The sequence below is a fragment of the Gossypium arboreum genome, chromosome 11, assembly GCF_025698485.1.
Source record: "Gossypium arboreum isolate Shixiya-1 chromosome 11, ASM2569848v2, whole genome shotgun sequence".
NCBI lineage: Eukaryota > Viridiplantae > Streptophyta > Magnoliopsida > Malvales > Malvaceae > Gossypium > Gossypium arboreum.
The window spans coordinates 111,118,224-111,132,914 of NC_069080.1; positions in this window are offsets into that span (position 1 = coordinate 111,118,224).

Here is a 14,691-nt window from a genome sequence, read left to right on the forward strand (position 1 = left end):
ATGATGCTCAAACTAATGATGATGACTTGCAAGCTAAAAGAACTCAATGTAAGTCAAGTATTGAATCAGATTTTCGGATTGGTTCTGGTGGATCTTTGATGTTCAGAGATAGGGTTTGTGTACCCAAAAACAATAAACTTATTCAGAAAATCTTGCAAGAAGCACATAATAGTCATCTGTCAATTCATCCGGGAAGTACTAAGATGTACAACGATTTGAAGAAAATGTACTGGTGGAACAGCATGAAATGAGATATTTTTAAATTTGTGTCGAAATGCCTAGTATGTTAGCAAGTTAAAACTGAACATCAAGTGCCTTCAGGTTTGCTATAGCCTGTGATGGTCCCCGAATGGAAATGGGATAGAGTTACTATAGATTTCATTATAGGATTGCCATTGCCTCCAAAGAGGAAAGATGCTGTATGGGTTGTAGTGGATAAGTTCACAAAGTCAGTTGACTTCATTCCAGTGAGGACAGATTACTCCCTCGATAGATTGGCCAACTTGTACATTTTTGAGATTGTAAGATTGCATGGGGTACCACTATCGATTATTTCTGACAGAGACCTGAGGTTCACTTCCAGATTCTGAAAGAATTTATGTAACACCCCGTACCCGAGTCCGTTACCGGAGTCGAACACAAGGTGCACACAGACTTAACTTAATTGTTTTCACAGTCCATAAAAAAATTTCCAGCCAGTTGGCTAACTGTGTCACTGTCACCTTAAAAATCATATCTTGAGTTCCAAAACTCGAAAATCAGTTTCGTGATTTTTCCCTGAAAATAGACTCATATATGCATCTACAAATTTTTTTCTAAAATTTTTGGTCGGGCCAATTAGTACAATTTATTAGTTAAAGTCTCCCATGTTACAGGGATCGACTACACTGACCTTAGCGCATTACAACTTGGATATCTCCCTGTACAGGGCTTCAATACTGATGCCGTTTGTTTCTATAGAAACTAGACTCAAAGAGGAATCTATAAATATATGGCATGACTCCTAATTATCTCTGGTTAATTTACGATGAATTTCCAAATTCGGAACAGGAAATCCAGAAACCGTTCTGGCCCTGTCTCGCGAAAACTTCAATATCTCTTAACATACTGTTCATATGATCGTTTTGTTACTTTCCTATGAAAATAGATTCATCAAGGTTCATTTACACAATTTATTCACTATTTAATTTCATTCCTACTATTTTTAGTGATTTTTCACATCCACATCACTGCAGCCGTCAACCTCTGTCTTTAAGGTAGATTTTACCTACTTCATAATTTCCTTGATTCAACTAGCCCCTTTTAGCATACATGGCACAAAAGATGATCACGGTTAACCATTCCAAGGGCTAATCGATTCCAAACATTTCCACATCCCTTAATGAACAACATACAAAATGATTATGATACCATGCCAAAGTGTATATAAGCCATTTTCGCATGGCTATCCAAATTTATACAAAATCAAAGGGTCTATGACCAACAAACGAAAGAGTAGTCCTATACATGCCATTTTCAGAGTTCAACCAAAAGTGTACCAAAAGGGCTTTGATAGTGTGGACGACTTCGACTTCAATGATCCCGAGTCCGATAGCTGATGAACCAAAATCTATAAAACAGAGATTCAAAGAACGGAGTAAGCATTACAATGCTTAGTAAGTTTTAAGTAGTGTCAACAGATAAAAATCCAAATTATAACATAGTTGTTCATATTTTTATTTCACTCTTCCTTCGGGCATACTATCCCTTTACCGAATATGCACATCTCATCATGTATAATAGGCAGATAAATTCTCACTTGATAGTGATCTCTTGTAAACATAGGTACATTACATATTTTCACCTAACTTTCCACATCGACCAAATGCACAATAATCATAGAACAGTCTTATTACTTTACTCACATATGCATCATATAACGAGCTTGCGATTTAGTCCAAATCTAGCTTAATATAATCTCAAAATACATACCTGACCAACTTATCACATTGAATGTATTTATTACCAATTGTTACTGTGAAGTCGTATAATCTTACGCTTTACTCGAATCTTCAGCGAAACCTTTAGTTCGGGGCTTACCCGGACAAATTCTCCACCCATAGTCATCGGGTCTTTAGAGCTCGGATATAGTACGAGCACGGAGCCTATGGGCATTAATCAGGATAATATTCTCGCATAAAGCCTGCGGGGTTTTAACCCGGATATAGTACTGACACAAATGCCCTTCGGGACTTATCACATTTATACACTTTCACATCCATCACATTGGCCACTCGGCCTTATCACATATATACACTTTCACATTCATCACATCGGCCATTAGGCCTTATCACATATATATGTATATCATACATATTTCATATTTTTCTTGTACATCAATTTCAGCAATAGCTTATAAGCAACTCAAATAGTTTCATCAAAGTTTACAACGAAATCACATATTCACTACAAGCAGTTTTCCTGAACAACAGTCACTAAGTTGTTTATAACTGGAGCTACAAAACTCAAAATCAATTGCCGTTAATTTTCTCCGAATTTAGACTCATGTATCTTTCATCCATGAAATTTTCAGAATTTTAGGTGTGGCCAATCAATACCAGATTTTTCTTAAAGTTTTCCCTATTTCACTGTTTGACTAATCTGACCACTCTTCACTACGAATTAAATTTTTCATTGTACAGAATTCATAATGTGTTCTATTTGATTCCATTTGAAACTAGACTCATTAAGGAGTCTAAGCATATAAATCTTACCTCATAACCATTTTTGTACAAATTATAATGATTATCCAAAAACAGAACAGGGGATTTCGGAGTCATTCCGACACTGTCCCGCACAACTTTAAATATCTCTTTATAGGAAATTTCTTTGCTTCCACGGTCTCTTTTATAAGAAACTAGACCAACTAAGCTTTGATTACATATTTTATTCAGCCTATAATTCCACACCAACAATTTATAGTGATTTTCTAAAATCACATTACTGCTGCTGTCCAAGCAATTTATTACAATTTGCTCTTAAATTTCCAAGTCCAAACACTTATGAACTTACCATTTGGGTTTAAGACATATCATGGCCACATCATATCTTATCAACTCAACTCATTATGTCCTATTATGATTGAATTTACTCAACGGTTAATCGCTTAAAACTTACCTCGGATATTTTGAATAGTTGCGGATAGGCTACTCGATTGCTTTTTCTTTTCCTTTATCTGATTTTGACCCTCTTAGCTCTTGAGCTTGATTCAAACAAATAGATCTTATTTAATAACTTATCAAATTAGCTATTCGATTAAATACATGTATATTATACAATTAAGTGCGAATGATTTTATTAACTAGTTATTCAAGCATTATACATATGCTCTACTCATGCCCCATCGAACATAGTACTAGCTTAATACCTTGCATATTAGGATTTCATAGACATCATTTAGTTTCACATAGTACACATATTGTCCCAAATCGACACAAGAGTCAAACGCATCACTCAAAATGCCGAAATCCAATTAAGTCTACCATTATAGCATTATCATATTTATGGTCAAACATAGCAAGAAGACTAAATAGGCTTTACTAGCCACACGTAGTTCAATTATAACATAACTTCACTTACTTATATGTACATTCGGCAGCTTGATAATTAAGTTAATATCATGGTATCATAACTCATCATTTATCAATATGTCATTAATAAAATATGTTCATGTCAAATTTACTCCCAATCACATCTCAAAATTCAACAAGCTTAGAACTCATTTAATAATTAAATTCCATTTCAAAGTATCAAAACATTATCAAATGTATACTCATCCTAATGACCGAATGCACATTACCTAAGCACTTAACAATTTTTCTTTAGCCATTAAACTCATTCGGCAATGATAAGTGCAATTTAACCAACCTTAAATTTAACTTGGTCCAAAACCGAATGCTATTTGAGCATTAAGCTCATGTTCGTTTCATTATTGAGCAAGTATTATAACTCAACTAACTCCATTAGCTGACTACTCAAGCTCATTTGAGCCACACATAGTAATTTAGTTTGTTTATACTCAATTAGAAACATTTCTCCTTACAAATTATCAAAACATACACAATGTAACCCATTGAGCTCATACCGAATGCTTCATGCATCACAAACACAAAATCATATACAGGGGGTCATTTTAGGAGCTTCAAAACCAATTTAAATTTCTCAAAATCCAAAGAAAACATATGAAATCATACCTAAATTTCTAGCACAAGATGGCCGAATGCCTTAGGTGTTCTTCCTTCCATTTTTCCTTTCTTTTCCTTATGGTTTGGCAAGTGAAAAAAGGATGATGGAGCTTTGTTTTATCACCATTTACTAATATAAATTTATTATTTCAATATATAAAAATCATTTTATAATACAATGTTTATTTATATCCTTATTATACATAATCCCCACCAATTGAAAATGGAGACAAGAGAACACATTATCACATGCATGTGTTGGTAGGCCATTTACATTCAAAGTTGGTCAAATTGACATGCAAGTCCACATTTTTGAATGCATGCTCTATTAGATCACTTCATATATTTACCTAACCTATTTTACCAATGTTTCACATAAGTCCCGTTTCAAGATTTCACATACAAATGGCAAAATTAATGCTTGAAATTTTCACACATGCATTTACTCACATCATGAACATAGAATATAACTTTTAATTATTTATAAAAATTGGTTTCGTGGTCCCGAAACCACTTTTCGACTAGGGTCAGATTAGGGGTGTCACAAATTACAAGAAGCTTGGGTTTGAAGTTAAGCTGTAGTACAGCTTTTCACCCTCAGACAGATGGTTAGTCTGAGCGGATGATTCAGATTCTTGAGGATATGTTATGATGTTGCATCCTTGAATTTCAAGGTAGCTGAGAAAAATACCTACCATTGGTAGAATTTGCCTACAACAACAGTTTTCAAACAAGTTTGAAGATGGTGCCTTATGAGGCCTTATATGGCAGGAAGTATCGAACTCCATTGTACTGGACAGAACTAAAGGAAAATCAGATTCATAGAGTTGATCTGATCAAAGAAACTGAAGAGAAAGTTAAAGTGATATGAGATTGTTTAAAAGCGGCATCAGATAGGAAAAAGTCTTATGCTGATCTGAAAAGAAAGGAAATTCAATTCCAAGTTGGAGATAGAGTATTCTTGATAGTATATCCATGGAAAAAGGTATTGAGATTTGGTCACAAAGGCAAACTGAGTCCGCGATTTATCGGACCGTATGAAATCACTGAAAGAGTTGGACCGTTAGCTTATCGTTTGGCATTACCACCCGAACTAGAAAAGATTCACGATGTGTACCACGTATCTATGTTAAGGTGATATTGATCAGACCCTTCTCACGTGATTTCACTAACTGAGATTGAAATTTGACCGGACATGACCTATGGAGAGAAACCAGTTAAGATATTGGTTCGTGAGATTAAACAGCTGAGGAATAAAGATGTGGCCTTAGTAAAAGTTTTATGGCATTGACATGCTGTAGAAGAGGCTACAAGGGAACCAAAAGAAACCATTAGAAGCCAATATCTGAATCTGTTCACTGGTAAGACTTTCGAGGACGAAAGCCCCTAAGGGGGGAGAAATGTAACATCCCAAAATAGGGCCTAGTAAGAATAGTGGTTCCGGGACCAAAAATTCGACATCAAAATATTTAATTTATGATTACTATGAGGCGTAGAATATAAGAATATGCATGTGTTAAACTTTCATGAATAAATTCTTTGAGTAAAGTGTTCAATTGGAAATTAGGGACTAAATTGAGTAAATTGCAAAACTTGAATTCTAGAAGCAATTTGTATGAAATTGCTTTGGGTTATGAATTAGAAGGTCTTGGAGAGTAATTTTCCCAATTTTTAAATTTTTGGACAAAATTGGGCTTGCATGGATGATATTTTAAAGAAAGGGCATGAGGGTATTTTGGTCATTTGGCTTTTTAGTGAAATAAAATGGGAAAAATCAAGCCAAAATCAGCCATTCTTCTTCTCCATGCTGCTGAAATTCTCTTGTCACCAAAGCTAGGGTTTCCAAACATTTCAAGTTCAATAGTAAGTGTTCCCAGGCCCCGTTTTTAATATTCTTTATAATTTTGAAGTCCCGGTAGCTTGCCCTCTCCATTTCTACCCATATTTCATGCTAGGGTTCATGTTTCAAAATTTATCCATGCACGAGTTACTTTTATTTTGATGTTTTATGGAGGAATATGGAAGTTTGAAGTGTGTTAAACAACTTTTCCTAGGTGATTTTCATGAAAAACCCCTAAAGGGACCTTTTTGCAAAAGTTGTAAAATGTGTGGTAGAAATGTGAAAATAATGGAAAATGTGTGCTACCATAAGGCGGATAAGTGTTTGGATAGGCTTGAGTAAGGTAGAAATTGCATGTGTTTCATTATACGAGCCTAGGGACTAAATCATAAAAATGTGAAAGGTTAGGGTCAAAACGGTCATTTGGACTGGGGGGAATTTAGACTTGAAATGTATAATGTGGAATGTTAATGATCTATTTTTATTGTTATAGACCCTAAGGAACAAATTTCGAAGGTCGATCGAGGAAAACGCAAGGTTTCCGAATAACCGAAACACAACTCTGAAACGAATACCAGGTAAGATCGGATAACTTAAAGTAAACCCCTAATATGCATAATTGTATGATTTATGAATGCATGATGATTGCATTTATTATTGGCATGAAATATCATAGAAATGCATATTTGATGGTAACATGTGAAAAATGTCTCGGTTGAGGTTGACAAAGGGAATTCGATGGCAACCCGTAATTACATGTGATATGAAATCCTGCATGTGTTGCAGTAAGGATTTAGCCCGGACGGGTGTTCCTTGAATGATCAAGCCATCCGAAGAATATGTGTGCATTATGGATTTAGCCCGGATAGGTAATCCGATATAGGGTCTAAATTTACCCTAGACTGTTAAGTCAGATCCGAGCTCATTAAGGGTGTTTGTCGTTATAAGGGATTTAGCCTGGAATGGTAATCCCGGCATCACCTTATGAGTTCATGACATGGGGGATTTAGCCTGGACTAGTAATCCCGCCATAGGATGTGAGGTTCACAGGAGTGCATATATGTGCAATGATCATTCGTAAGAATTGACGGATAATAGGTATGCCATCGAGATTTCCTAGAAACTCAACGGGATTGATATGATGTATGTCAATAAGATGATGAATAATGAGCTCATATACATAAATTACATGATGCTTTGTTATGTGACTAACTCATTGATTGAGTGCATGTGATAGGGAATCATTTCACAAATGATGATTTCATGATTTAAATATGGATGTATGCTAATTACTCGGTAAGCTTACTTTCCGGTTATTCAAGCTTACTAAGCATGAAAATGCTTACCTCTCTCTTTTTCCCTGTCTCACAGAGCTTGAGGACTCATAAGGACTGGAAGATGATTGGAGAGTCAACATACTATCAACTAGTCAAGCTTTGGTATAAAGGCATTTCTATTTTGTTCAATGACATGTATAGGATTTTTGAGTATTTTGTTATATATGTCATCTGATTTTCCAAATGAAGGCATGTAAAAATGTATCTAACTTTTTGTGTATGGCCATTGGATTTGGCTTAATTGAAGTTGGCCAGGACCTGCAAATCTATGCATATTGATACTCTTATATGAAGGGTTGCTATAATTGGCAATGAGTTACCAAAACGAGCCAAATTTTGAATGCGTTACGATAACATGGAAACCCATAAGTATAAAATGGGAAATAACCTTTCACGTATGAAACCAATGATATGAGGTTTCCATACAACAAGTTTTATCAAGACCATATGCAAGTGTATTGTAACGCCCAGCACCCGAGACCGTTGCCGGAGTCGAACACGAGGTGTTAACGAACTTAATTCATTTATTTACACAGTTTATTTTAAAATTTCCGACAAGTCGGCTAAGCTGCATCGTCACCTTAAAATCATATCTCGAGTTCCAAAACTCGAAACCGATTCCGTAAATTTTCCCTAAACTAGACTCATATATCCATCTACGATTTTTTTCTAGAATTTTGGTCAGGCCGATTAGTACAGTTTATTAGTTATGCTTATATGTCATGACTTAATCAAATCATAAACTAAGTTTCATTATCGAAAACTTACCTCGGATCTTTGTCGAACGACTTCAACAGACTATTCAATTACTTTTTCCTTTCCTTTATCGGATTTAGTTCCCTTTGCTCTTGAGCTTAATTTAACAAATAAATTGATTTAATCATTTCAACATCAAAGAGAAATTCAAGGTACTTAGCCCATATATATATTAGGCATTAGAGTCATATATATATGAAATCATGAATCAAATTCAACATATTAGCCAATGTTCTCCTTTAGCCGATTATCTAAGTCAAGATAAAGCCATCAATATGCTTACCTATAGCCAAACGTACAACATCAATCTATGTATTCATTCATGTGGCCGAATATGCATATTCCAATATGATATCATTTCCATTTCATCTAACACTTAACATTTACCACATATCAATTAACCAACTTTTTTTTTTATATAATTACAAGACTCTTCATCTATTCATGCTCTCATATTCGGTCATCCATACCTATACTAACCATATAACCAAAAATTCTAAGTTTAAACACAATACAACATTTTAGCACCATGGCCGAACACTTCATGAAGTTGCTAAGACCTACCCTTTTAAATTCTCACACATACTCACATCCAATCCTTTTTATTAAGCACTCAAACTCAATCATTTTCATACCTCATCATTTCAATCACTCACACGGCATGTGTTCAACTCATTAGACAAATCTATGTTTGGCCATTGTACCCATGAGCACTAAAATTTATAATTTGACTAACTTAAACCCTTCTCTTCAACAATTCTTCCTAAAACATAAAGGCTATAACCCAATCTCATCATTTAATAACTAAAACTGAATGCTCAAACCATCACCAAGATTTCAAAATTTTGACATGGGTTATGTAAGAAATTAGCTAATCAACTAGAAACAAGCTTAAAATTTAAAAAAAAAACTAACACAACTTACTAACCTCCCTTAAGCTTAAAGTGACCGAAACCTTCTCTTCTTTCTTTCTTCAATTCAGCCAAGAAGAATAAAAAAGGATGAAGCTTTTTTTTTCTTCTAGTTACGGCAAAATGGGGGAGCAAGGATGAAACAACTTTGGTTTCTCCTCCCACTCCCCTCATATTTTATTATTCTTAACACAACATGTTATCACAAAATGTTTATAATATGTTTTACCCCATAGCATGGCCGGCCACTATCTAAAACTTGGGTAATTTGACATGCAAACCCATCATTTATACAACATGCATTAATAGGTCCTTATAGATTAACCTATCACATTTCAAAAGTGTCACGCATAAGTCCTATTAACTAAATTCACATGCTATCGACTAAATCGAAGCTTAAAACTTTCACACATTCATATTCACATATTTTAGACAACAAATATTATATTCAAATACTTCGGTGACTTGGTTTAGCGGTCCCGAAACCACTTTTCGACTAGGGTCAATTTAGGGCTGTCACAACTCTCCCCCACTTAAGAAATTTTCGTCCCCGAAAATCTTACCGGTAAATAGGTTTGGGTATCATTCTTTCATAGAGTTTTCGGTTTCCCAAGTAGCTTCTTCGACCCCGTGTTTGAGCCATAACACCTTTACTAACGGAACCTTTTTGCTTCGCAACTCTTTCACTTCACGAGCTAAGATACGAATCGGTTCCTCTTCATAACTCATATCGGCTTGAATTTCAACCTCGGAGGGATTTATTATGTGAAGGATCGATCAGAACGTCAAGCATCGAAACATGAAAAACATTGTGAATCCTTTTAAGTTCAGGGGGTAAAATCAACCTATATGCAACTGGACCAACTCGTTCGGAGATTTCATATGGCCCAATGAACCTCGAACTCAATTTGCCCTTACGGCCAAATCTGAGTATCTTTTTCCAAGGTGAAACCTTAAGAAACACTTTATCTCCCACCGATACTCAATGTCTTTTCGTTTCAAATCCGCGTCGACTTCGACGATCCGAGGTCGCCTTCGACTTTCACGGATTACTTTTACTTTCTGCTCAGCATCTTTAATCAAATCAACTTCGAAAATTTTACTTTCACCGAGCTCGGTCCAAAACAATGGTGTACGGCATTTACGACCGCACAAAGCCTCGTAAGGTGCCATCTTAATACTTGATTGAAAACTATTGTTGTGCGAATTCAATCAAAGGTAAATACCGCTCCCATGAACCACTAAACTCAAGGATGCAACATCTCAACATATCCTCAAGTATCCGAATTATCCGCCGGATTAACCATCGGTTTGTGGATGAAAAGCGGTGCTAAATGCAACTTGATACCCAAAGCTTCTTGCAATTTCTTCCAAAATCGCGAGGTGAACCTCGGATCTCTATCCGACACAATAGAAATAGGTACCCCGTGTAATCTTACAATCTGAGAAACATACAATTCAGCTATTTTATCTAATGAAAAATCCGTACGTACGAGGATAAAGTGAGCCGACTTAGTCAGTCTATCAATAACAACCCAAATCGCATCTTTCTTACTTGCCGACAATGGCAACCTAGATACAAAATCCATCGTGACTCGATCCTATTTTCATTCAAGTATCATGATCGGCTGAAGTAAACCTGTAGGTACTTGATGTTCCGCTTTCACTTGTTGACATATTAAACACTTCGAAACAAAATTTGAAATGTCTCGTTTCATACCATGCCACCAAAACTGACGTCTCAGATCGTTGTACATTTTTGTACTCCCCGGGTGAATAGACATTCGGCTACTATGAGCCTCGCTCAAGATCATCAGCTAAGTTCTGAATTTATCGAAACACACAATCGACTTCTGAACGTCAAACAATCGTCATTATCAATTTGAAACTCTGATTCCATATTCGAAACATATTCAGCCCGTTTTGCAACCAATTCATCATCGACTTTCTAAGCTTCACGAATTTGATGAATCAACAATGGTTTGGCCTTTAATTCTGCTACTAACACATTGTCGGTTAGAACAGACAAGTGTACGTTCATTGCTCGTAAAGCAAACAGTGATTTGTGACTTAAAGCATCCGCAACCACATTAGCCTTTCCCGGGTGATAGTCAATGACAAGCTCATAATCTTTTAACAACTCAAGCCAACGTCTTTGGCGCAGATTCAAATCTCTTTGAGTCATCAAATATCTGAGACTTTTATGATCCGAAAATACATGGCACTTCTCACCAAATAAGTAATATCGCCATATTTTCAAAGCGAATACGATGGCAGCTAGTTCGAGATCATGGGTTGGGTAATTTTTCTCATGTGGCTTCAATTGCCTCGACGCATAAGCTACAACTCGACCTTCTTGCATCAATACACAATCCAACCCAAGTAAGGATGCATCATCAGAATGACAAACTCTTTGCCCGATTCGGCTGCACTAGTATTGAGCTTCACCAAATAAGTCTTTAGTTGATCGAAACTTTTCGACATTTTTCTGTCCATTCAAACTTAACATCTTTCCGAAGCAGTTTCGTCATTGGTGTGGCTATCATCGAAAAACCCTTTACAAACTATCTATAGTAACCGCAAGTCCCAAAAGCTCCGAACCTCAAGAATATTTCTCGGAGGCTTCCAGTTAAGTATGGCTGAAATTTTGCTCGGATCAACTCGAATACCCGATGCAGATACCACATGACCCCAAAAAGCTAACTTCTCTCAACCAGAATTCACATTTACTGGACTTGGCGTATAACTGCTTATCCCGTAAAATCTGCAACACTAATCTTAGGTGCTCAGCATGTTCGGTTTCGTCTCTTGAATAGACCAAGATGTCATCAATAAACACAACTACAAACCGATCCCAATACTGTCTAAAGACCCGATTCATTAGATCCATAAATACCACAGGGGCATTAATGAGTCCAAACGGCATCACTAAGAACTCATAGTGACCGTATCTTATTCTGAAAGCAGTTTTGGGTATATCCGAATCTCGAATTTGCAACTGGTAATAACCCGATCTCAAATCTATCTTTGAAAACACTGAGGCTCCCCTTAGTTGATCGAACAAATCATCAATACGCGGTAATGGATATTTATTCTTTATTGTCACTTTATTCAGCTGACGATAGTCGATGCACAATCTCATGGTTCCGTCCATCTTTTTCACAAACAATACTGGTACACCCCAAGGTGAGAAACTTGGTCGAGCGAAACCTTTATTCATCAACTCTTGCAACTGAGCTTTCAATTCCTTTAATTCCGTTGGTGCCATACGATACGGTTATCGAAATCGGTGTAATCCTGTACAAGTTCGATGCCAAACTCTACCTCCGAATGTGGTAACCCCGGTAATTCTTCGGAAAACATCCGGATATTCACAAACCACTGGTACCGATTCAAGTTTCTTTCCTGATTTTTCATTATCAAGCACGTATGCAAGATACGCTTCACATCCTTTTCTCACATATTTTTGAGCTAACATCGAGGATATTATTGTTGGCAATCCATTCAAGACAGTAGACTCAACTCGGATTATCTCATTATTTGCACACCTCAAATCAATAGTCTTGCTTTTGCAATTCACAACCGCATCATGCACGGTCAACCAATCCAACCCGAGAATAATATCAAATTCATCAAACGGTAAAAGCATCAAGTCAGCCGGAAAACAGGAGCCTCGGATTATTAAGGGGAATTTCTTACACACCTTGTCGACAAGCACATAACGACCCAAGGGATTCGACACTCGAATTACGAACTCAGTAGACTCAACAGGTAAAGTCTTACTGGATGCTAAGGTCTCACATATATAAGAATGAGTAGAACCAGGGTCAACCAAAGCAATCACATTAGTATGAAAGAGAGTGAAAGTATCGGTAATAACATCTGGCGAGGAAGCATCCTTGCGTGTGCGTATAGCATAAGCTCTAGCAGGAGCGCGAGCCTCAGATCTGGTTGTAGCATCTCTAGATCCTCTCTGACCGCCACTAGCGTTCCCTGCATTTTTAGATGGTCTACCTCGAGCAGTAGTAGCCCTCGGTTTCCCACTCTGATTTACGTTCTGTTCAGACAGTCTCGGGCAATCCTTGATAAAGTGGTCAACTGATCCACACTTGTAACAGGAGCGATCATGGAATCTACAACTCCCCGAATGCCATTTACCACAATACTGGCACTCTGTTCTGCCTTGACGATCATTTCCAACACTGGCGACCGAAGTAACTCGTGTACTCACAGGGGGTCGATCACGGTCTAGTCTAGAAAAGCCTGACGTGTCTCTAGATCGGTCTAAATCATCTCTAAATTTCTTCAATGACTGTTGAAAGGGCTTTCCCGAAGATCTCTTACGAAACTCCTTTGCTCCCATATCAGCTTTTCTTTTCTCCTCATCGAGCTCTTCGACTTTGCAAGCTCGCTCGACAAGTACCACAAATTCTCGATTTCTAAAATGCCAACATACGCCTTTATATCATCGTTCATCCATCTTCAAACGTTTACACATCACACTTCAAGAAATGCATTCTCGCGCATACCGGCTAAGCCTTACAAACTTTCGTTCATAATCAGTAACCGACATGGAACCTTGTTTAAGTTCAAGAAATTCTTTTCATTTTTGATCAATGAATCTCTGGCTGATATACTTTTTTCGAAACTCGGTTTGGAAAAACTCCCAAGTTACTTGCTCTCTGGGCACAACAGAAATCAACGTATTCCACCAATAGTAGGCAGAATCACATAGCAAGGAGATCGTACACTTTAGGCATTCATCGGGTGTGCAAGATAGTTCATCAAGTACCCGAATAGTGTTGTCCAACCAAAATTCAGCTTGCTCGGCATCGTCGCTGTCTGTAGCTTTAAATTCAGTAGCCCCGTGTTTTCGGATTCTATCAACTAGGGGGCTTATTTAACCTTATCTGGTCAGTTATCGGAGGTATTGCAGGTGCAGGGGTTGTATTAGTCAGAAATGGGGGTTGTGGAACAGCCGTATTAGTTCGAATGTATTGGTTGAACCAATCATTCATTACGCTATAAAAAGCCTGTCTAGCTTCGTCATTCTGATTACTAGCAATAGGTTGAGAGTCCACCGGCACTGTCCCTTGTGCGAGAGCAGGCGCTACACTCTCAAGATCATCAGCTACCGCTCGGTTGGGATCGGGATCCATTACTATAAACAAACACATTTTTAACTGTCAGAAATCACCACACTATCAAATAGACACATAATGGCATGTATAGCTAGACCCGAACGTATTTCGGTAGTCCTAGAATCGACTAAACCGTAGCTCTGATACCAATAAAATTGTAATGCCCCACACCCGAGACCGTTGCCGGAGTCGAACACGAGGTGTTAACGAACTTAATTCATTTATTTACACAGTTCATTTTAAAATTTCCAGACAAGTTGGCTAACTGCGTCACTGTCACCTTAAAAATCATATCTCGAGTTCCAAAACTCGAAAACTAATTCCGTAAATTTTCCCTGAAACTAGACTCATATATCCATCTACAGATTTTTTTCTAGAATTTTCGGTCAGGCCAATTAGTACAGTTTATTAGTTATGCTTATATGTCATGACTTAATCAAATCATAAACTAAGTTTCATTACTCGAAAACTTACCTCGGATGT